Source organism: Acartia tonsa, chromosome 12 (assembly GCF_053477335.1).
Source record: "Acartia tonsa isolate MP-2025a chromosome 12, ASM5347733v1, whole genome shotgun sequence".
In the NCBI taxonomy this organism is placed as follows: Eukaryota; Metazoa; Arthropoda; class Copepoda; order Calanoida; family Acartiidae; genus Acartia; species Acartia tonsa.
Genome location: NC_137271.1, coordinates 5,373,954 through 5,397,567, shown reverse-complemented (window position 1 = coordinate 5,397,567; position 23,614 = coordinate 5,373,954). Strand labels below are relative to the sequence as shown.

The window sequence follows — 23,614 nt, the reverse complement described above, 5'->3', positions numbered from 1 at the left end:
TTACACTAGATTATCATGTACTTTAATAAAGTGAAACTTGTAGCTGGCTAAAAGAACAAACAAAGAACCCACTTTACCCCACCCCTCCCCTCCTACTGGAAGAACAAACTATCAAATAAATGATATTCAAGTTGTGAACCATCCAATGAAAATTCAATAAAAGTACCCAAAGTTGTTAAGCAAACAAACAATACTAAGACTTTGGGGACTAGTGTAAAAAAACAGCCCAAAGTCCCCTCCCTCCCTGTGTATAAAATTGTGGCAAGCTGGCTTTTATTCACTTTTCAATGCACATTTTAAATGGATTGTAACAATTTTCTACCTTATATAGTTAAAATTTTCGCCGCTAAATGTCTCTCACTTTTTAGAAAAACTTTATTTTTTGGTTTTTTTAAAAAATATATGGTTGTTTAAAAATGCAAGAAGTAAATCTTATTTAAATTTGTTTCCCTTTTAATTGTTTTTTTCAATATTTTGAAATATTTTGATTTTAATAGTTACAAAATTCAAACTATAGAGGTAAGTCAATCAAATATAGACAATAGTTAAGTCAAGTCATGATAAAGTTGAAAAATAAAATTTTTCTCCCTACTTCAAATTATGAAGTACTCTTATTATGCTAAAACAGAGTTAAACACATGGAAATATATCCCTTAACTCAATAATACTTTTTGAGGAAATATAATTCTGTTCAAACTGTCCGGATGGCATCACTTAAAATTACAAAAATTAGTAGAAATGTAAACATTTTGGGCTTACTTTTGCATCCCTTCGTATCAATTTTTAAAATGTCGTACGATATTTGCAAGGGGTCCTAAATTTTTTCTTTTAAATTTGTCGTATACATTTTTTGTGCTTTGTACTAATTTTTATTCGTATTAATTTTTACCGCCTCGTACTAATTTTCTAACCCACTGGATCACGGCCGAAAAATGGTTTTCGTATATAATATATGTCTCTAGTACTAACAAAATTTCTCGTACCCTCGTAAGAATTATTGCATAACGATGGTATACTTTCGTAGAACCAACAAATTTTCTATACTATAGTATAACAAAATTGATACAATTTTAGAGTAAGACCATATATACTATTGTAAACAAAATGATATACGAAAAAAAATGTCCACCTATACGAATGATAACCTGGGGTTTTTAAAATTGAGAATAGTTTAACTAGCATAAATTTGTAATAATTAGCAGAAATAATGGTGAAAAAAATATTTAATGCGGAATCGATGCTTCACCAAATTTATTTTAACAATTCAAACAATGAGATTAATATGTTTTTTAATATTCTTCTTTAACAAAAAAATAGGTTTGATTACATTAATTATTGTTCATTTCTAAGAGAAAATTCAGTTGAGATTTACAAAAAAGATATTTATCCCATCGTATTATAGCAGGGAGTAAGGGAGGGGACAATGGGCAGTTAATTCAATTTTATAGTTGTGACCCTCTAAGGTTGAAAACCCAGATATTTCCAGATAAAACAAGTATTTGCAATATAGCAACCTTTAGTGGAAATTTTTGACTTTTTGAATTGTTTTTAATTCGAAATGCACCATCCTTAAACTGATGTTTTACTACAAGCCTTTGATTCTAGATATCAAAACCCTTGTTTACAATTCATTTCCATAATTGTTATTAATTAAACTTCGGAAAATTAAGGAAACCATTTTACTTTTACAACTTCTTTTACCCAAATTTTTAAAAGCGAAGCTTTTCTATAATTATTAAAAGCGAAGCTTTTCTATAATTAGGGTCGGTCCGTCCGTACGTCCGTCCGTACGTCCGTCCGTCCGTCCGTACGTCCGTCCGAGATAGATAGCTTTTATTCGTTAATTTAGGCATGTTAGAATTGTCCTATCGATTTCAAACTTTGCATGATGATTCCTGTAGTAGTTGGGTACGATTTAGAAAACGTAGCAACTCTATAATCATTACCAGAATGTCCGTACGTAATTTATGTTTTGCTAAACATTAGATATAAGCCTTAGCCGAGATTGGAACCTATTACCTTTCCGCCAACAAGCGGATTTGTTAGTTTGTCCTATCCCTGTATACCTGCATGGTTAGCCCCATAAAGTAAGATAATGCAGAGAGAGAGGGGACAATGGACTGTTTATTACACAAGACCTCAAAGTTGTTTAATAACGTTTTAACTGGCTTAACAACCTTGGGGACTTTTAATGAATTTTATTAGGTTGGTTTATATAACTGAGTGTCCATACGTTTCAACCATTAATTGTAATATACAAAAAGGGTAATTTTGTGTATTTACATTGGGGTTGTACATCAGTATACTATATAGGCCATTGTCTTATCCCTTTAGATACCTGATGATTAGCCCCATAAAGTAAGATAATGATAGGCAATTATGACATCATACAGATTATATTTTATCATTATTAGAGTGTCTCAGTAATGGTTTTCCAAGATTTTTTATCCATGTACATTGATATGTCATAAATTTTGTGCTTTTAATATGTTAAATCTATTTTTATCATTATTAGAATCGTATATAAAGGTTTTCTATTTATAATGTTTTTAATTATTGTATTATTATCAACGTAAAATAAAAAATAAAAATGTTAAGAAATTTCTATTCTTTGGTATGTCAAAAAGATGTAAAAAAAATCCTCACTTATGTACATTATACGTTGTTTTCATTATGAAAAAGATCTTGCCAACTGCAGGGCTTTATTGTAAACTAGCGGCACACCCTCTAGTATCTAGGGGATCTGTGTTCGAACCGGCTGGGAGATAAGAATAGCCTAAAACCACCTCAAGACGTAAAACTAAATGTAAAATGGTCAACACCTTCACGGGATCTAACTAAGTGAATCTTTCCTAAATCGGAAACCGAATCGGTTCATTAGATATTGAAGCCTCAGACAAAATCATAAGATTAAAACAAGTTTTAATCTTATAATTGTACATTCTATATCCGCGGAAAACTGTTTATAATACGATGCGAGAAATAACTATTATGCTATTAACTTGGATATTGAGATCCTTACCAATAATAATAACCCAACTTCTCACAGCAAGAATTATTTCTATTACATTAGTGGTCATTCTAATCAATAGAGTTAATAACTCTAATTATTAAAATCTGTAGGAAAGATTGATTTATGATTGCTAAAGTTTTGATGGTTATGTTCCTTCCAAATAACGAATTAATTCGAAGAACGAAATAGCGAAATAAGTAGAATTAACTACGTAAAACGTATTTCTCTGTAACATTTTGGAATGTCTTGGCCAAACATGTTTCCAAAAAAATCCTGAAATTTTGATTTTGTTTGTACAAAAAAAAACAATGTTTCATCTTTTGAACTATTGATTTAATCTTTAGAAGTCCTAATTCTGCTTATTATAATTAGGACTGTATTCTTTATTCTGTATGATATCTAATCCTATTAGTATTAAGATTAGTAATACTGTTTTTTACAAACCTTTTTATCCAATGTTATTTCTACTAAATTGTATGAACACTTTTGGTGAAACAATATTTGACAAGTCTTATGGGTTTGATGGAGGGAGGGGTGTTGGAGGGTTGGTTTTGGTATTTCAAACAGTAGCATAGCTATGTATCAATATCATGAAATTGTTATATTGGTTGGTTAGCCTGTACTGAACTGGTAACGCTTGCACTAAATGATTCAGATTTTAAAAAACTTTTGGATTACTAATTTTAGTTTTCCAGTGGTTAGCGAGATCTTAGGCCACAGACAAACACAAAGTAACAAGGATATTAGAGTATAACAATAACCTTGTGCCGACTTTCAATTGGGTCATTAAAAATCAACCAATGGAATATTAGGACAGCCAAGTAGCAGAAAACAATTTGCTAGCAGACGAGGAAGGTCATTGGAAAAGGGAGGGTGGTAGTTATCTGTGTACACATCTATATCATAGATCTGTTATAAGGATAGTTTATATATATTCATATATTGGGAATTGCAAAATATGAAAATACATGCAACAGTTCAGCAGATGCGTCAAATCAAAAGTACTGCTGCAAACTCGGCTGCGGCTACCGGGTCTAGGTTAATAAATATGGAAATACAACAACTTTTAAACATCTTACATCCTTCTTAATCTATGCTTATCAGGAAGGGAGAGGATAATGAAATATAATTAAAACTACAAAATTAAATCATCAATGATAATTACGATCTACCAAAGACAGAAGTTCATTAAGATTCATACTCATTAGAATTCTATAATTAATAAAAAGGATAACATCAAGAATCACAATCAATTTCAGTTTAATAATTCCCTTTGCCAAGCTGTTGAATTTTTGATAAGCAGGCAAAATCAAGACTCCCAGACAAAGGTCGTGCAATCAACGAGTTGGTTGTTAATATGACGTTGGCAATGAGATATGTATTTATCAGGGATCTTAGGGGATAAGACAATGGACGATAAATTGATATGATGATAAACATAATAACCCCTTCTGTAGATTGAAATTATTGATTGTAAAGTTTGGACCAACCAATGAAAATCTAGTTAAAGTACTTAAAATGCTTTTAAAGTATTAATAAAAACTTTGGGTACCAGTGTAATTTACAGTCCAATGTCTCATCCCTCCCCGGTATATTGTTGTGTGGGTTTATGAGGAATGTTCCACCCCCTTACACCCCCCCCCCAAAAAAAATAATAGAATAAGATTTTTTCACTTGTATAAAAGTGAGAGGCGACAAAGTTTTTTTTTCATGTGTCACTCCTAACCCTGGCTCTTGTACATGTTTTTGAAGAGAATAAAAAAGTTCTGAACAAACTTTTTTCTATGAAGCAAGATTAATCAAGTTTTTAAAGAAATAAAAAAGTTTTAAAACTGTCTTAGGAAAAACTATTAATATTTTACCATTTAAATATTATTTTTCGTGGCTGGAAAACTTTATATTTTTAATATTTTTCTTCTGGGTTTAACGAAAGATTAAATAAACACAAGAATAAAATATTATTATTAAAATTTTATTTTTGTTTAAATCAAGTAGGGAGGGGATTTTAGACTGTTAATCATGCTAGTACCCAAAGTTTTTTTGTAAATTATGCTAGTACCCAAAGTTTTATGAACAAGTTTTCTCATTCGTTGGCTTAGAAACGTTTGGGAGGTTTCGTTTAACTTGATTGACTGCTACAATATGACAGTGTTTAAACTTTCTACCTATAATTATGATATAAAAAAGGGGTAATTTTGTTTTAAATAATTGGGGAGTTTAGGGCAAGGTAAAATATTTCTTCAAAAACCTATTCCTTAATCTTTACTAAAAATCTTTAGAATTACATTGACGTTATAATTCTATGTTATCTTTCAAAATAGATTTCTTTATAATCTCATTTAATGTTTAAATTTTGTAAAAGAAACTTTCAAACAATCTAAATAATAATTAGAAGAATGATTATTTCTAGTGCTAGTACAGATAAAAAAGTTAACTTAACAAAACAAAACATTTTAATTTTTTTTTAGGTTGTGTAAGAATCTATCAACTAAAAAGGAAGTTTTCTATAATATGGACGAACAAAATGACACACATTAACTATAGAGTAGCTACGCTGTTAAACATGGAAATATATTGTTGAAGAGTTGACCTATTTGATACATGTACCTATACTATAGAAAACAATTACAAGAATGAGTGAAACTCTTTATTTATTAATCCATTATTTGCTTAGATTAATACAAAGTTTGTAAGACAATGGAAGAAAAAATTATGCATATACTCAATAATAAAAAAATTGTCCATACTGTAAATAAAGATTGAAAACTGACAAACCAGTCAAAATTTAATAAGAGTTTTTTAGTCGGATAATTAAATAACTTGGTTATAAAACTTTGGGTACCAGTGTAATTGAAAGTCTAATGTCCCCCTCCTCCTTACTAAAATCTGTTCAATATAGGCTCGAAACATGCAAGGAAGTTGGATGTCAAATCTTTAATTTGAACCACAAATACATAATGCTTTAAAAAACCCAAAAATAACATATTTAGCAAATACAATAACTTTGCATTCTAATGAAATTTTGGATCATGTTACTTGTAGATGCAGCGCTTATCACATGTTACTTGTAGGTGCAGCAAACTCATACATGTTACTTGTAGGTGCAGCAATATCCCCCCTCCATTCCCTATAGAGATACTAATATGATTATAAATAGAAACAATTAAGATTAATTCGTTAGCTAAACATTTATTAGTAATGGTTTTGAATATATGCAAAAATATTATTAAATAATTACTCATGATATTGAATAGCAAATTGTAAAATTCATTATCATTATAGCGATCCCTCCACATGTATTCATCCAAATAACTTTGTAAGAAGGTTCTGGTTTAATTTGGTTCAAGATGAAGGAAGTTGTTTGGGGTTTTGAAGTTCTTTAGAAATGACTAAAAAGCTTATTTTCAACAAAAATATAACTAACATTGTCTGCCTATCTCCTTTTTTTTATCTCCCTTTAACATGTTACTTGTAGGTTTAGCAAAGTTAAACATGTTACTTGTAAATGCAGTGCTGCATCTACAAGTAACATGATCCGAAATTTTACTTCTATTATTTCCTTCTTGTTATCTGAAAAATAATAAATGTCCGAATATTTCAAATGAAATATTAAAGCAAGTGAATTCGTCGATTTCAGATCGACCTTCTACATCAAATACTAACATATATTATCAATCTTTATATAAAAGTATCAGGAGTCCTGTATGTGTGTGTAATTGTAGCAAATGTTCTAACTAACTGCAGAACCTATATGGTTCTCCTTTACAGTGATGCTTCTCATAGATCAAAGGTAGGTTTATTTACCTATTTTGGGGGGAGAATATCTCCACCTTCCCGAGAAATACAAAGAAGGAAGTCAAACTTCAAATGAGCTGAATATTTCTTAGTTCCAGGTAAAAACAAAGAAGCTCTTGTTTTCTATAGTGAAGGTGTTAATATAAAGTTGCAGATATCTATGCAGTTTTTGGCTTTTTCTTTGAACACCGTATTAGTGTCTTAGAAATTATCAGTGTGACGTAAAAATAATAGGATGTTTCGATAGTATGAAGATTTTAAGAATTGTTAATATAGCTCCGAAATTAAGATTTTTTTTGCTTTTAAAAAATATAAAAAAATATTTAATAAATTGTATAATATTTTTGCTTACTTTTTATTTAACAAAATCAACGTTTTTTGCAAAAAATTTTGTATTATAATATCTTTAAAATTGAAGGTTAGTTGAAACAGCTGATTAATGTTTTGATTTTTGTATCCGGGGATTTGGCAAGAAAAACAGACCATTTTTGTTATACATTTTAAAGCAAAGCTTTTCTATAATTAGGGTCGGTCCGACGGTCTGTCGGTCCGTCGGTCCGTGACGGATTGCTTTTTTCGTTGATTTAGGCACGTTAGATTTTTATATCGACTTCAAATTTTGCATGGTGGTCCCTGTATAAGTTAGGTACAATTTAGAAAGTGTAGCAACTCTATAATCGTTACCAAAATGTCCGTACGTCCATTTTTAACATGTTGATTTTTCCTCTTTTTTAACAACATATTTTTATATGATTTAATTATCAGATCGATTTGAATTTTGCTATACTGATTCCTGGGACAACAAAGTACAATATTATATTTTTGCACACACTATTCTCCAATATTTTTTAATATAATCGCAAGTCAATGTTTACGTCAGTAGGGACATTTTACAATGTAGCTTCCTAACTATATGTAGAAGTTAAGAGGAATCATTCTTATATTTCCAAAAAAAAAATTGTTTGCATTTCAGTAAAAAATGGGAAGAAAGTCTTTATACAATGAAAAAATGGCGGAGTTAAAAAGGAAGGAAGAATTAAACAATTCACTCTTCATGGTATGTTAAGTTTAATATTATTTGGTGAGAAAGTAGAGACGTTCCAAAAAAGGGGGAGGTAGTAAATGTATGCTAGCCGAGGGTCAATTGGTTAGTGCCCGCGCATCTGTGTGTATTTCGACAGACAGTGTTTTGGTCTCAGTATCAGTCTGTACACAATTAATGAGAAGATATTTGTGAATTATATACAGTTTGGATTATTGTATAAAATATAATTTTAAAGGTACAATGTCAAATTTTAAAACAATTTTTGTCTTAATATCTAAGATATTAAAAGTAAAAACGGTTTAGTTCAGAATTAACTGTTCATATTTGTATTTTCATATTTTTTGATATATATGTTTGTAGATATATTATATAGTAAAACAACGTTTTTAAAAGCGAAGCTTTTCTATAAATAGGGTTGGTCCGTCCGTCCATCCGTCCAAGATAGATAGCTTTTATTCGTTAATTTAGGCATGTTAGAATTGTCATATCGATTTCAAACTTTGCATGATGACTACTGTAGTAGTTAGGTACGATCTAGAAAGCGTAGCAACTCTATAATCATTACAAGAATGTCCGTTTTAAACATATTGATTTTTTTTACTTTTTTAACATTAAATTTTGATTTGATCTAATTATCCGTTTTATCTGATTTTTGGTATATTGATTCCTGGGACAACAAAGAACAATATTATAAGCGAAGCAACTCTATAACCAAGTCCTAAATAGGTAAGTATGTCCATAAACATTATCCTGTATTAAGCAGTTTTTCAAGAAATTTACTTACAATTTTGCTTCGACTCTTATACTTTTATATTCTGGTTATTCAGTTCAGACACTATACAAGTGTTAATGTCCGTTTGTCCTACCGTTTCAGTGCTTTGCTTTTATAAATGTTGTCATCCTTGTTTACTTCAATTTTATTTATCTTTAACTTAAAGTATCACGCTTTCGCAATCTTCAGAAAGATACTTTTATTTTTTTATAATGCATTATTTATAGCAGATGTCGCCCATGGAATGAACAACTTGTATCCTCCATTCCAACAACTCAACGCCAAGCGGGTGGTTTCAGGAAAAGAAATTAATTTGATATAAGTTGCATCATATTCAGCAGATATTAAAATGAAAACATTAAAACCAGTTTTGTTAGCACCTAGAAGAAACTAGTCTGTAATACGTGTATGGTTAAGAACTGGTTTTAATCCAGCGGATATCAATCAGTTGCGAAGCCATACTGGAAATTCATTTTTTTTCTTTATACCAGCGCGGCGGCTATGTTCCTTTAGTCTACCCTACACTTTCTATTGTAGGTTTAAAATGGGTTTTTCCAGGGGGGCGATTACATTTGGGAGGGTGAAGGTACCCTCCCTTCAAAATAGTTATGATTATCTTTCGGTACAAACAAAAACATAAATCAAAGTAAATTTTTTTTTGCGGCAGGATGAAGTACAGGTTGAGTTTCGATCTACAAGGTAGTAGTTTTTATTGCATAGTATTATAGACAGCTTTCCGCGGTTGGAAAAGTGTAAATTATAAGATCAATTCCAGTTTTGTTTGTCTCTTAAATTTTTCGTAAAAAATTGTATAGATTCAATGCACGTTTTTTCATCATGGCTAAGAAGCGGTTTTAATTCAGGGATAATAATCGGTTTTAAAGGAAAAGTAACTTTTTACAAAGATTTTACATAGTGATGGAGGGGACACTGGAATAAGAATTATACGGGTGCTCAAAGTTGTGCAATATCCAAGTATTAATATATCTTTCTCCATAATATGGAAAGTGTCGCACACTAAAACTAATCCTTGTTATTAGGGTATGAAAATATCATGACTTGAAAATCGTCTTTTTGTGATATATGCACTTTAAAAAGATGATTTTCTAGTCTTGATATTTTCAAAACTACGTGGTAGAAAATTGAAATTCTTTCTAAAATATACCATATAAATATAGTTTAACCCATTAACTAGCAAAAAAATATGCGGTTCACTAAATTAAGCTCAAATGCATTTTGTGAAACTACCCCTTTTATATTAGAAATCTCAATACATAAACTTGGCAGCTGCCAGCCGCAAACCAACGGTTGGCAGGTAAACGGCAACGGATTTTATGAAATTGTAATATGTCATGAAGATATATAAAAAAGCCTAAGTTTAAAATTTGAAATCTTTAAGTAAAAATTTGCAGTCACAGGAACCGTTTAAAGATTTCTGGAGACCTGGAGTTTCAGGACTTGAACACCTATATTACATATGAGGATGTACGACTATAGGATATTTTAGTATTAGATAACATGAAATGCTTTGTTTAAGTAAAAATATAAATATAAGCTTCTTATAGGTCCCAGGGTGGTTTTAGGCTGTTTAATTTTTACAAAAAAAAAGTCGTTGTAAGGTTTTAAGTTATTTTTCTTCACTTTCATGTCCCTTCTAATATCCCTAGATACTAGGGACGCAACCGCTAGTATAATATAAAACACCAGTTTATGAAGAAATTTTTTTGCGGGTATAGTCCCTTTCGTGGCAACGCCCCTTAAGGAGCGATTATTCGTATTTTCAAAGTAGCTTTCCTCCTATTTCTAGCCCCTCGCGGGGGACTCTAACCTTGCGGGGCCAATTGCCTAACCCTGCGGGGCAATCACCTAACCAAATATAACCTAACCTAAAATAACCCATTAAAAGCAATTTTAAAAATACAACAAATCACCCCTTAAGGTGCGTTGCCACGAAAGGGACTATATCCTTTTGTGATACTTTAATATGTAGTAATTTGGCCGGTTATCCGGCCTGATATCCGGTAATTTGGTCGGATAACCAGATATTTGCCGGATACCGGCGTTGACCGGATATCCGGCCCAACCCTACTTGTTATTTCAGGCCTAACCTAACATCCAGTGTGCAACGTTGTCACACTCATATCTGCAATGAAGCTTGAGCGAGCGGTTCCAATTTTCTGGTTCACTTTATACGTCTATTCAGAAGTAGATGCAGCTAGCCAGGTAAAATATTATATCAGGGAGAGAGGGAGGGAACATTGGGAAAGCATCGGACACATGACCGTGAATTTACTCTTATTCTTTAAACATAAAAACATAATTGACATTTATAAAATATTTATTGGAACAAAAAAAGCATTGTCAGAACTTTTCAACCAATAATTTTAATATTTTTAAAAGTAAATCTCAAAAACAAAAATGAACATCCAGTTATTCAGTAATAGTCCCTTTCATGGCAACGCCCCTTAAGGGGCAATTCGTTATTTTAGGTTAGGTTAGGTTAAATTGAGTTAGGTGATTGCCCTACAGGGTTAGGCTATTTTTCCCGTAGGGTTAGAGCCCCCCGCAGGGGCTAGAAATAGGAGAAAAGCTACTTTGAAAAAAACAAAGAAACGCCCCTCAAAGAACGTTGCTCTGAAAGAGACTATACCCAGTTATTCTAATAAAAGTAAAAGGGGACTATCCATGAACAAAAGCAAGTGATTCTAAGCATCTTCCAGCATTGATCCATAAAATTTTTAATATTTGGTTTATCGACTAAAAATAGTATTATATGGAGAAAAAAAAATTGAAATGTTAAGCATCTTTTAGTGCAATATCATAAAATTTGATGAGTTCTAAGTTCAATATTTTAAACAATTTACAGCATTTGATGCTTTTATTTTATTTTGTCCTTTGAACTCAACAAACCATTTGATGATATTGCATCAAAAAATGCTTTACATTTCAAAGTTTTTTCATGTAAACAATGGTGAACCATAACTTTTTAGTCGATAACCCAAATACTAAACATAAACCTAGTATATTCACTTGCTCTTGTTCGTGGATAGTCCCCTTTAACATAAAAAAGTCATAATTAAGACAATTTATGATGTATTTGCATCTAACATATTATCCTTATAAAAAATAAACAGGATTTCTAGCTATGAGTATGTACCGAGGGATCCTTAACCACTGAATTGTACAACAGTTCTCCTTTACAATGTATCATCTCCTGGGTCCCTAGAAGGTTTATAACTATTTTATGGGAGGCGATCAAACCTCAAAAAAATTAGGGGGGATTTACTTATCTTTTTACAAATAAAATAAAAGAGAAGGGGGGTCGAATTCAATTAAAACCACCTCAAGTGGCCCTAGAGACCCCTGGGGACGTATAGCTGTGCCTTTGCTTCTCTTTCCATGAAACAGACTATAAAATTTTCCTTTTCAGGTACGCATAAATCAGAAAGACAAATACAGGCTAACAACAATACCTTGGAATCTAATTTAGAAACAGGTATAGTAGGGATGGGACATTGTATTGTAAATTACATTGGTACCCAAAGTGGCAAAGTTTTATAACTATGTTATCATTTTCGTTTGCACAAAAAATCCTTGGGTGCCTTTATCGAATCAGGGTAATTTTAATTTAAAGAATGAATGATTTTGTGTATCATCATTGGGGACATATATCAATTTATCTTCCATTGTCTTATCCCTAAAGATTTCCGTGTATAAGTAAATGTAAATAGACGATAAATTAATCTTCCCCCAACATTTTAAGGTAAGACAGATATCAGTAAGGTTTATTTCTATTGACAAAATCAAAAGGGCACTTATTTGCTGGGCTTTGGATGCCAAATTCAGTGACATTGAACAATAGAAATCATAACTTTACAGGTAGATATCGTATATAGGTTTCAAAATTACTGGCTTATTAATCAAAGAAATTTCGGTTATAGTCCCTTTCGTGGCAACGCCTCGTAAAGGGTGTTTTGTCATATTTTTACATTAGTTTTTATAGGTTGTTTTAGGTTAGGTTAAGTTAGATAATTGCCCTGCAGGGATAGGCAATTGTCCCCACAGGGTTAGAGCCCCCTGCAGGGGCTTGAAATAGAGGAATTGCCACGAAAGGGACTATACCTGAAATTTCAAAAAGTGTACCCTCTGTTTCTATGTCAATCATGCAAACAATATAATAAAGAATGGTGCTTTCAAATTGCCTAGCGAGAATAGAAACTTCTCCTTTAACATTTTAGATAGTTTAAATTGTGAGGGGTTATCTTAAACCCAATACAACCTAACCTAACCTAACCTAGGTTAGAATAAAATACTAACACACCAAAAACTATCCCATACTTTATTTTAAAAATTTTTCCAACTAATGGGGTGTTTCTGCTTGACTGGACACTTCAAGGGAATCCTCAAAAAAATATTGAATTGAGTAAATATTATAAAATGTTGAATATTATATATTTTTTTCAGAAAAGCCACCCAGAAGCCGTGGGCGTCTCTCCCTTTTTTAACATTGCAAGTAAAAAAACATTTAAACCTTTTTAACTATTTGTCTCAGGGTATGAAAACAATGCATTTTCTTTTTTAAAAATTATTTTTTTATTAAGAACTAATTAAAAAACATAGACAAATCTAACTTTGCATTAAAAAAAAAATAAAGAAAAGTTCCAAATGATAAAAACAAAAAAATGTACCTTACAAAAACAAACCAAAAAGTCTTTCCAAGAAATCTGAAGTTGTGTTCTTTAGATATGTTTGCCTTCTATTTTAAGTTTTACTTTTTTTTATCCATTTTTTATTTAATTGTCAAAATCTAGGTGATGTAAATATTTATAATTGTTATGTTTTTTCTATTGTGATAAAGTATAAAATGTTTTTTTTTTTTTGTGTATTAATAGTTATATATCTCATCGTATTATAGTCAGCTTTCTGTAGAAAATAAAAATAAAAATATTAAAACAAGTTTTGTTAGACCCAAGGGGCCGAAGGTCCCGGATAACAAAGCTTATATTAATTTTTGATGTTTATTTAAATATCAGTAATTAAGAGATTTTATGGTCTTGCTGTTATGAATGTTGTCATCTTTGTTGTTAAATGTTGAATACACTATAAAATTTATTAAAAATAAAAAAATGTTTGACTGTATAATTTCATCTTCTTATCCTTTTTAAAGCGAAGCTTTTCTATAATTAGGGTATATACCTCCGTAACTGTTAGCTTTTTTAGTTAATTTAGGCATGTTAAAATTGTCCTATCAAATTCAAACTAAGCATGATGATTCCTATAGCATTTAGGTACGATTTAAAAAGAGTAGCAACTCTATAATCATTCATTATAAACGTCCATTTTGAACTTGTTTATTTTCAACTTTTTAGTAACAAATTTTTATGTGATATAATAATCCGGTTGAACTGATTTTTGAAATACTTTTCCTAGGACAACATAGTATAATGTTATAAGTGTAGCATCTCTATAATCAAGTCTTAAAAATGTAAGTATTAAACATTCAACAAAACGTACAATTCGACTTTTATACATTTATATTCTGATTATTCAGTTCTGACACTCTACACGTATTGTTGTTCGTTTTCCTTCCTTTTCAGAACTTCGCTTTTATGGAGGTTCATCCTTGTTTTGTATTTGTTAAACTGAATCATTGAAATATATAAAAGAAATGATCTAAAATTTTTAACCAGTTACTCGCTAATACTAATTCCTATGACAACAAAATACAATATTATAAGCGAAGCATCTCTATAATCAATTCCTAAAAATGTTATTATGTCCTTAAACGATATCCTTTATTTAAGCAGTTTTAACAAATTTACTACAATTTTGTTTCGACTTTTATACATTTGCCCTTAACAGTCGGGCCCCTTGCCGCACCTTAATCGGTCGGGGGGGGGGGGGGGGGGGACACCGTTAAGGGTTTATATTACAATTTTTCAGTTTAATTAATGAATGTTTATGTTCGTTGGTAACGATTTAGAACTTCGCCTTTATGGACGTTGTCATCCTTATTTTTTCCCCTAAAATTTAGGGAAAATACAAAGGGGTACATAAAAAGAGAAATATTCGCTGAAGAAGGCATACAATATGTTTCAAACTTGCTAACCGCTGGACCGATTTGGATCTGCTTTAAATTTTTGTATATATTCCCTCAATGTAAATCGCCGCTATTAAAACAATATGTTCCAACTAAGCGGTTCCCCCCTCACTCCTCTTCCCTCATACAATGATTTATATTTGTCATAGATAAATTGCTTTGGTTTATTATGCTGACAGAAGCTTGATAAACTATACAAATGACTATGTTTGCTCGAAAAATTGAAATTAATCTATGCATTGAAAACAATAATATAAAAGCTAAATTGCTATTGCTCATTCTAAAGGGCGATTTGTCGTATTTTTAAAATGACTTTTTATAGGTTAGGTTAGGAGTAAAGCTACTGTGAAAAATACGAAGAATCGCCCCATAAGGTGCCATGTTACGAAATGGACTATACCCGATATTTATTTATAGAAAATCTATATTAATTCTTCTTTGGAAGGAAAAATAAAGAAAGATAAAAACAGATTTACAAAGAGTATAAAAATTATAGTATTTTGTACTCTTTGTAACATTATTTCCTAAATTTTCTTTATAAATTATAAATTATCGATCAGTCCTATTTTCCATCCCACCAGTTCTATTATCCATCCCTTTTTTAGGGGTTTCCTTTCCCACCTCTCCTCTCATCCCTCAATTTTTTGTTACGTCACTAAGTTGATTTCTAAGACAGTAATACGGGGTTCTTTTTCGAACACCGTATTAGTGTCTTAGAAATTATCAGTGTGACGTAAAAATAATAGGATGTTTCGATAGTATGAAGATTTTAAGAATTGTTAATATAGCTCCGAAATTAAGATTTTTTTTGCTTTTAAAAAATATAAAAAAATATTTAATAAATTGTATAATATTTTTGCTTACTTTTTATTTAACAAAATCAACGTTTTTTGCAAAAAATTTTGTATTATAATATCTTTAAAATTGAAGGTTAGTTGAAACAGCTGATTAATGTTTTGATTTTTGTATCCGGGGATTTGGCAAGAAAAACAGACCATTTTTGTTATACATTTTAAAGCAAAGCTTTTCTATAATTAGGGTCGGTCCGACGGTCTGTCGGTCCGTCGGTCCGTGACGGATTGCTTTTTTCGTTGATTTAGGCACGTTAGATTTTTATATCGACTTCAAATTTTGCATGGTGGTCCCTGTATAAGTTAGGTACAATTTAGAAAGTGTAGCAACTCTATAATCGTTACCAAAATGTCCGTACGTCCATTTTTAACATGTTGATTTTTCCTCTTTTTTAACAACATATTTTTATATGATTTAATTATCAGATCGATTTGAATTTTGCTATACTGATTCCTGGGACAACAAAGTACAATATTATATTTTTGCACACACTATTCTCCAATATTTTTTAATATAATCGCAAGTCAATGTTTACGTCAGTAGGGACATTTTACAATGTAGCTTCCTAACTATATGTAGAAGTTAAGAGGAATCATTCTTATATTTCCAAAAAAAAAATTGTTTGCATTTCAGTAAAAAATGGGAAGAAAGTCTTTATACAATGAAAAAATGGCGGAGTTAAAAAGGAAGGAAGAATTAAACAATTCACTCTTCATGGTATGTTAAGTTTAATATTATTTGGTGAGAAAGTAGAGACGTTCCAAAAAAGGGGGAGGTAGTAAATGTATGCTAGCCGAGGGTCAATTGGTTAGTGCCCGCGCATCTGTGTGTATTTCGACAGACAGTGTTTTGGTCTCAGTATCAGTCTGTACACAATTAATGAGAAGATATTTGTGAATTATATACAGTTTGGATTATTGTATAAAATATAATTTTAAAGGTACAATGTCAAATTTTAAAACAATTTTTGTCTTAATATCTAAGATATTAAAAGTAAAAACGGTTTAGTTCAGAATTAACTGTTCATATTTGTATTTTCATATTTTTTGATATATATGTTTGTAGATATATTATATAGTAAAACAACGTTTTTAAAAGCGAAGCTTTTCTATAAATAGGGTTGGTCCGTCCGTCCATCCGTCCAAGATAGATAGCTTTTATTCGTTAATTTAGGCATGTTAGAATTGTCATATCGATTTCAAACTTTGCATGATGACTACTGTAGTAGTTAGGTACGATCTAGAAAGCGTAGCAACTCTATAATCATTACAAGAATGTCCGTTTTAAACATATTGATTTTTTTTACTTTTTTAACATTAAATTTTGATTTGATCTAATTATCCGTTTTATCTGATTTTTGGTATATTGATTCCTGGGACAACAAAGAACAATATTATAAGCGAAGCAACTCTATAACCAAGTCCTAAATAGGTAAGTATGTCCATAAACATTATCCTGTATTAAGCAGTTTTTCAAGAAATTTACTTACAATTTTGCTTCGACTCTTATACTTTTATATTCTGGTTATTCAGTTCAGACACTATACAAGTGTTAATGTCCGTTTGTCCTACCGTTTCAGTGCTTTGCTTTTATAAATGTTGTCATCCTTGTTTACTTCAATTTTATTTATCTTTAACTTAAAGTATCACGCTTTCGCAATCTTCAGAAAGATACTTTTATTTTTTTATAATGCATTATTTATAGCAGATGTCGCCCATGGAATGAACAACTTGTATCCTCCATTCCAACAACTCAACGCCAAGCGGGTGGTTTCAGGAAAAGAAATTAATTTGATATAAGTTGCATCATATTCAGCAGATATTAAAATGAAAACATTAAAACCAGTTTTGTTAGCACCTAGAAGAAACTAGTCTGTAATACGTGTATGGTTAAGAACTGGTTTTAATCCAGCGGATATCAATCAGTTGCGAAGCCATACTGGAAATTCATTTTTTTTCTTTATACCAGCGCGGCGGCTATGTTCCTTTAGTCTACCCTACACTTTCTATTGTAGGTTTAAAATGGGTTTTTCCAGGGGGGCGATTACATTTGGGAGGGTGAAGGTACCCTCCCTTCAAAATAGTTATGATTATCTTTCGGTACAAACAAAAACATAAATCAAAGTAAATTTTTTTTTGCGGCAGGATGAAGTACAGGTTGAGTTTCGATCTACAAGGTAGTAGTTTTTATTGCATAGTATTATAGACAGCTTTCCGCGGTTGGAAAAGTGTAAATTATAAGATCAATTCCAGTTTTGTTTGTCTCTTAAATTTTTCGTAAAAAATTGTATAGATTCAATGCACGTTTTTTCATCATGGCTAAGAAGCGGTTTTAATTCAGGGATAATAATCGGTTTTAAAGGAAAAGTAACTTTTTACAAAGATTTTACATAGTGATGGAGGGGACACTGGAATAAGAATTATACGGGTGCTCAAAGTTGTGCAATATCCAAGTATTAATATATCTTTCTCCATAATATGGAAAGTGTCGCACACTAAAACTAATCCTTGTTATTAGGGTATGAAAATATCATGACTTGAAAATCGTCTTTTTGTGATATATGCACTTTAAAAAGATGATTTTCTAGTCTTGATATTTTCAAAACTACGTGGTAGAAAATTGAAATTCTTTCTAAAATATACCATATAAATATAGTTTAACCCATTAACTAGCAAAAAAATATGCGGTTCACTAAATTAAGCTCAAATGCATTTTGTGAAACTACCCCTTTTATATTAGAAATCTCAATACATAAACTTGGCAGCTGCCAGCCGCAAACCAACGGTTGGCAGGTAAACGGCAACGGATTTTATGAAATTGTAATATGTCATGAAGATATATAAAAAAGCCTAAGTTTAAAATTTGAAATCTTTAAGTAAAAATTTGCAGTCACAGGAACCGTTTAAAGATTTCTGGAGACCTGGAGTTTCAGGACTTGAACACCTATATTACATATGAGGATGTACGACTATAGGATATTTTAGTATTAGATAACATGAAATGCTTTGTTTAAGTAAAAATATAAATATAAGCTTCTTATAGGTCCCAGGGTGGTTTTAGGCTGTTTAATTTTTACAAAAAAAAAGTCGTTGTAAGGTTTTAAGTTATTTTTCTTCACTTTCATGTCCCTTCTAATATCCCTAGATACTAGGGACGCAACCGCTAGTATAATATAAAACACCAGTTTATGAAGAAATTTTTTTGCGGGTATAGTCCCTTTCGTGGCAACGCCCCTTAAGGAGCGATTATTCGTATTTTCAAAGTAGCTTTCCTCCTATTTCTAGCCCCTCGCGGGGGACTCTAACCTTGCGGGGCCAATTGCCTAACCCTGCGGGGCAATCACCTAACCAAATATAACCTAACCTAAAATAACCCATTAAAAGCAATTTTAAAAATACAACAAATCACCCCTTAAGGTGCGTTGCCACGAAAGGGACTATATCCTTTTGTGATACTTTAATATGTAGTAATTTGGCCGGTTATCCGGCCTGATATCCGGTAATTTGGTCGGATAACCAGATATTTGCCGGATACCGGCGTTGACCGGATATCCGGCCCAACCCTACTTGTTATTTCAGGCCTAACCTAACATCCAGTGTGCAACGTTGTCACACTCATATCTGCAATGAAGCTTGAGCGAGCGGTTCCAATTTTCTGGTTCACTTTATACGTCTATTCAGAAGTAGATGCAGCTAGCCAGGTAAAATATTATATCAGGGAGAGAGGGAGGGAACATTGGGAAAGCATCGGACACATGACCGTGAATTTACTCTTATTCTTTAAACATAAAAACATAATTGACATTTATAAAATATTTATTGGAACAAAAAAAGCATTGTCAGAACTTTTCAACCAATAATTTTAATATTTTTAAAAGTAAATCTCAAAAACAAAAATGAACATCCAGTTATTCAGTAATAGTCCCTTTCATGGCAACGCCCCTTAAGGGGCAATTCGTTATTTTAGGTTAGGTTAGGTTAAATTGAGTTAGGTGATTGCCCTACAGGGTTAGGCTATTTTTCCCGTAGGGTTAGAGCCCCCCGCAGGGGCTAGAAATAGGAGAAAAGCTACTTTGAAAAAAACAAAGAAACGCCCCTCAAAGAACGTTGCTCTGAAAGAGACTATACCCAGTTATTCTAATAAAAGTAAAAGGGGACTATCCATGAACAAAAGCAAGTGATTCTAAGCATCTTCCAGCATTGATCCATAAAATTTTTAATATTTGGTTTATCGACTAAAAATAGTATTATATGGAGAAAAAAAAATTGAAATGTTAAGCATCTTTTAGTGCAATATCATAAAATTTGATGAGTTCTAAGTTCAATATTTTAAACAATTTACAGCATTTGATGCTTTTATTTTATTTTGTCCTTTGAACTCAACAAACCATTTGATGATATTGCATCAAAAAATGCTTTACATTTCAAAGTTTTTTCATGTAAACAATGGTGAACCATAACTTTTTAGTCGATAACCCAAATACTAAACATAAACCTAGTATATTCACTTGCTCTTGTTCGTGGATAGTCCCCTTTAACATAAAAAAGTCATAATTAAGACAATTTATGATGTATTTGCATCTAACATATTATCCTTATAAAAAATAAACAGGATTTCTAGCTATGAGTATGTACCGAGGGATCCTTAACCACTGAATTGTACAACAGTTCTCCTTTACAATGTATCATCTCCTGGGTCCCTAGAAGGTTTATAACTATTTTATGGGAGGCGATCAAACCTCAAAAAAATTAGGGGGGATTTACTTATCTTTTTACAAATAAAATAAAAGAGAAGGGGGGTCGAATTCAATTAAAACCACCTCAAGTGGCCCTAGAGACCCCTGGGGACGTATAGCTGTGCCTTTGCTTCTCTTTCCATGAAACAGACTATAAAATTTTCCTTTTCAGGTACGCATAAATCAGAAAGACAAATACAGGCTAACAACAATACCTTGGAATCTAATTTAGAAACAGGTATAGTAGGGATGGGACATTGTATTGTAAATTACATTGGTACCCAAAGTGGCAAAGTTTTATAACTATGTTATCATTTTCGTTTGCACAAAAAATCCTTGGGTGCCTTTATCGAATCAGGGTAATTTTAATTTAAAGAATGAATGATTTTGTGTATCATCATTGGGGACATATATCAATTTATCTTCCATTGTCTTATCCCTAAAGATTTCCGTGTATAAGTAAATGTAAATAGACGATAAATTAATCTTCCCCCAACATTTTAAGGTAAGACAGATATCAGTAAGGTTTATTTCTATTGACAAAATCAAAAGGGCACTTATTTGCTGGGCTTTGGATGCCAAATTCAGTGACATTGAACAATAGAAATCATAACTTTACAGGTAGATATCGTATATAGGTTTCAAAATTACTGGCTTATTAATCAAAGAAATTTCGGTTATAGTCCCTTTCGTGGCAACGCCTCGTAAAGGGTGTTTTGTCATATTTTTACATTAGTTTTTATAGGTTGTTTTAGGTTAGGTTAAGTTAGATAATTGCCCTGCAGGGATAGGCAATTGTCCCCACAGGGTTAGAGCCCCCTGCAGGGGCTTGAAATAGAGGAATTGCCACGAAAGGGACTATACCTGAAATTTCAAAAAGTGTACCCTCTGTTTCTATGTCAATCATGCAAACAATATAATAAAGAATGGTGCTTTCAAATTGCCTAGCGAGAATAGAAACTTCTCCTTTAACATTTTAGATAGTTTAAATTGTGAGGGGTTATCTTAAACCCAATACAACCTAACCTAACCTAACCTAGGTTAGAATAAAATACTAACACACCAAAAACTATCCCATACTTTATTTTAAAAATTTTTCCAACTAATGGGGTGTTTCTGCTTGACTGGACACTTCAAGGGAATCCTCAAAAAAATATTGAATTGAGTAAATATTATAAAATGTTGAATATTATATATTTTTTTCAGAAAAGCCACCCAGAAGCCGTGGGCGTCTCTCCCTTTTTTAACATTGCAAGTAAAAAAACATTTAAACCTTTTTAACTATTTGTCTCAGGGTATGAAAACAATGCATTTTCTTTTTTAAAAATTATTTTTTTATTAAGAACTAATTAAAAAACATAGACAAATCTAACTTTGCATTAAAAAAAAAATAAAGAAAAGTTCCAAATGATAAAAACAAAAAAATGTACCTTACAAAAACAAACCAAAAAGTCTTTCCAAGAAATCTGAAGTTGTGTTCTTTAGATATGTTTGCCTTCTATTTTAAGTTTTACTTTTTTTTATCCATTTTTTATTTAATTGTCAAAATCTAGGTGATGTAAATATTTATAATTGTTATGTTTTTTCTATTGTGATAAAGTATAAAATGTTTTTTTTTTTTTGTGTATTAATAGTTATATATCTCATCGTATTATAGTCAGCTTTCTGTAGAAAATAAAAATAAAAATATTAAAACAAGTTTTGTTAGACCCAAGGGGCCGAAGGTCCCGGATAACAAAGCTTATATTAATTTTTGATGTTTATTTAAATATCAGTAATTAAGAGATTTTATGGTCTTGCTGTTATGAATGTTGTCATCTTTGTTGTTAAATGTTGAATACACTATAAAATTTATTAAAAATAAAAAAATGTTTGACTGTATAATTTCATCTTCTTATCCTTTTTAAAGCGAAGCTTTTCTATAATTAGGGTATATACCTCCGTAACTGTTAGCTTTTTTAGTTAATTTAGGCATGTTAAAATTGTCCTATCAAATTCAAACTAAGCATGATGATTCCTATAGCATTTAGGTACGATTTAAAAAGAGTAGCAACTCTATAATCATTCATTATAAACGTCCATTTTGAACTTGTTTATTTTCAACTTTTTAGTAACAAATTTTTATGTGATATAATAATCCGGTTGAACTGATTTTTGAAATACTTTTCCTAGGACAACATAGTATAATGTTATAAGTGTAGCATCTCTATAATCAAGTCTTAAAAATGTAAGTATTAAACATTCAACAAAACGTACAATTCGACTTTTATACATTTATATTCTGATTATTCAGTTCTGACACTCTACACGTATTGTTGTTCGTTTTCCTTCCTTTTCAGAACTTCGCTTTTATGGAGGTTCATCCTTGTTTTGTATTTGTTAAACTGAATCATTGAAATATATAAAAGAAATGATCTAAAATTTTTAACCAGTTACTCGCTAATACTAATTCCTATGACAACAAAATACAATATTATAAGCGAAGCATCTCTATAATCAATTCCTAAAAATGTTATTATGTCCTTAAACGATATCCTTTATTTAAGCAGTTTTAACAAATTTACTACAATTTTGTTTCGACTTTTATACATTTGCCCTTAACAGTCGGGCCCCTTGCCGCACCTTAATCGGTCGGGGGGGGGGGGGGGGGACACCGTTAAGGGTTTATATTACAATTTTTCAGTTTAATTAATGAATGTTTATGTTCGTTGGTAACGATTTAGAACTTCGCCTTTATGGACGTTGTCATCCTTATTTTTTCCCCTAAAATTTAGGGAAAATACAAAGGGGTACATAAAAAGAGAAATATTCGCTGAAGAAGGCATACAATATGTTTCAAACTTGCTAACCGCTGGACCGATTTGGATCTGCTTTAAATTTTTGTATATATTCCCTCAATGTAAATCGCCGCTATTAAAACAATATGTTCCAACTAAGCGGTTCCCCCCTCACTCCTCTTCCCTCATACAATGATTTATATTTGTCATAGATAAATTGCTTTGGTTTATTATGCTGACAGAAGCTTGATAAACTATACAAATGACTATGTTTGCTCGAAAAATTGAAATTAATCTATGCATTGAAAACAATAATATAAAAGCTAAATTGCTATTGCTCATTCTAAAGGGCGATTTGTCGTATTTTTAAAATGACTTTTTATAGGTTAGGTTAGGAGTAAAGCTACTGTGAAAAATACGAAGAATCGCCCCATAAGGTGCCATGTTACGAAATGGACTATACCCGATATTTATTTATAGAAAATCTATATTAATTCTTCTTTGGAAGGAAAAATAAAGAAAGAT

At 31.3% G+C, this 23,614-nt stretch overlaps 2 long non-coding RNA genes across 4 annotated transcripts; both read left to right on the top strand.

Annotated features, from left to right (window-relative positions):
- Window positions 1-9,289: 9,289 nt before the first annotated feature.
- Window positions 9,290-13,767, top strand: LOC145333592 (uncharacterized). 2 transcript variants are annotated; one of them, XR_013884540.1, is made up of 4 exons: window positions 9,290-9,324; window positions 10,727-10,848; window positions 12,056-12,121; window positions 13,090-13,767. It is a non-coding gene; the product is annotated as an uncharacterized LOC145333592 (long non-coding RNA). The 2 variants fall into 2 exon arrangements; XR_013884541.1 differs by having other exon boundaries at window positions 9,290-9,327.
- A 3,951-nt stretch (window positions 13,768-17,718) lies between these two features.
- LOC145333621 (uncharacterized) lies at window positions 17,719-22,196 on the top strand. 2 transcript variants are annotated; one of them, XR_013884556.1, is made up of 4 exons: window positions 17,719-17,753; window positions 19,156-19,277; window positions 20,485-20,550; window positions 21,519-22,196. It is a non-coding gene; the product is annotated as an uncharacterized LOC145333621 (long non-coding RNA). The 2 variants fall into 2 exon arrangements; XR_013884557.1 differs by having other exon boundaries at window positions 17,719-17,756.
- Window positions 22,197-23,614: the final 1,418 nt, after the last annotated feature.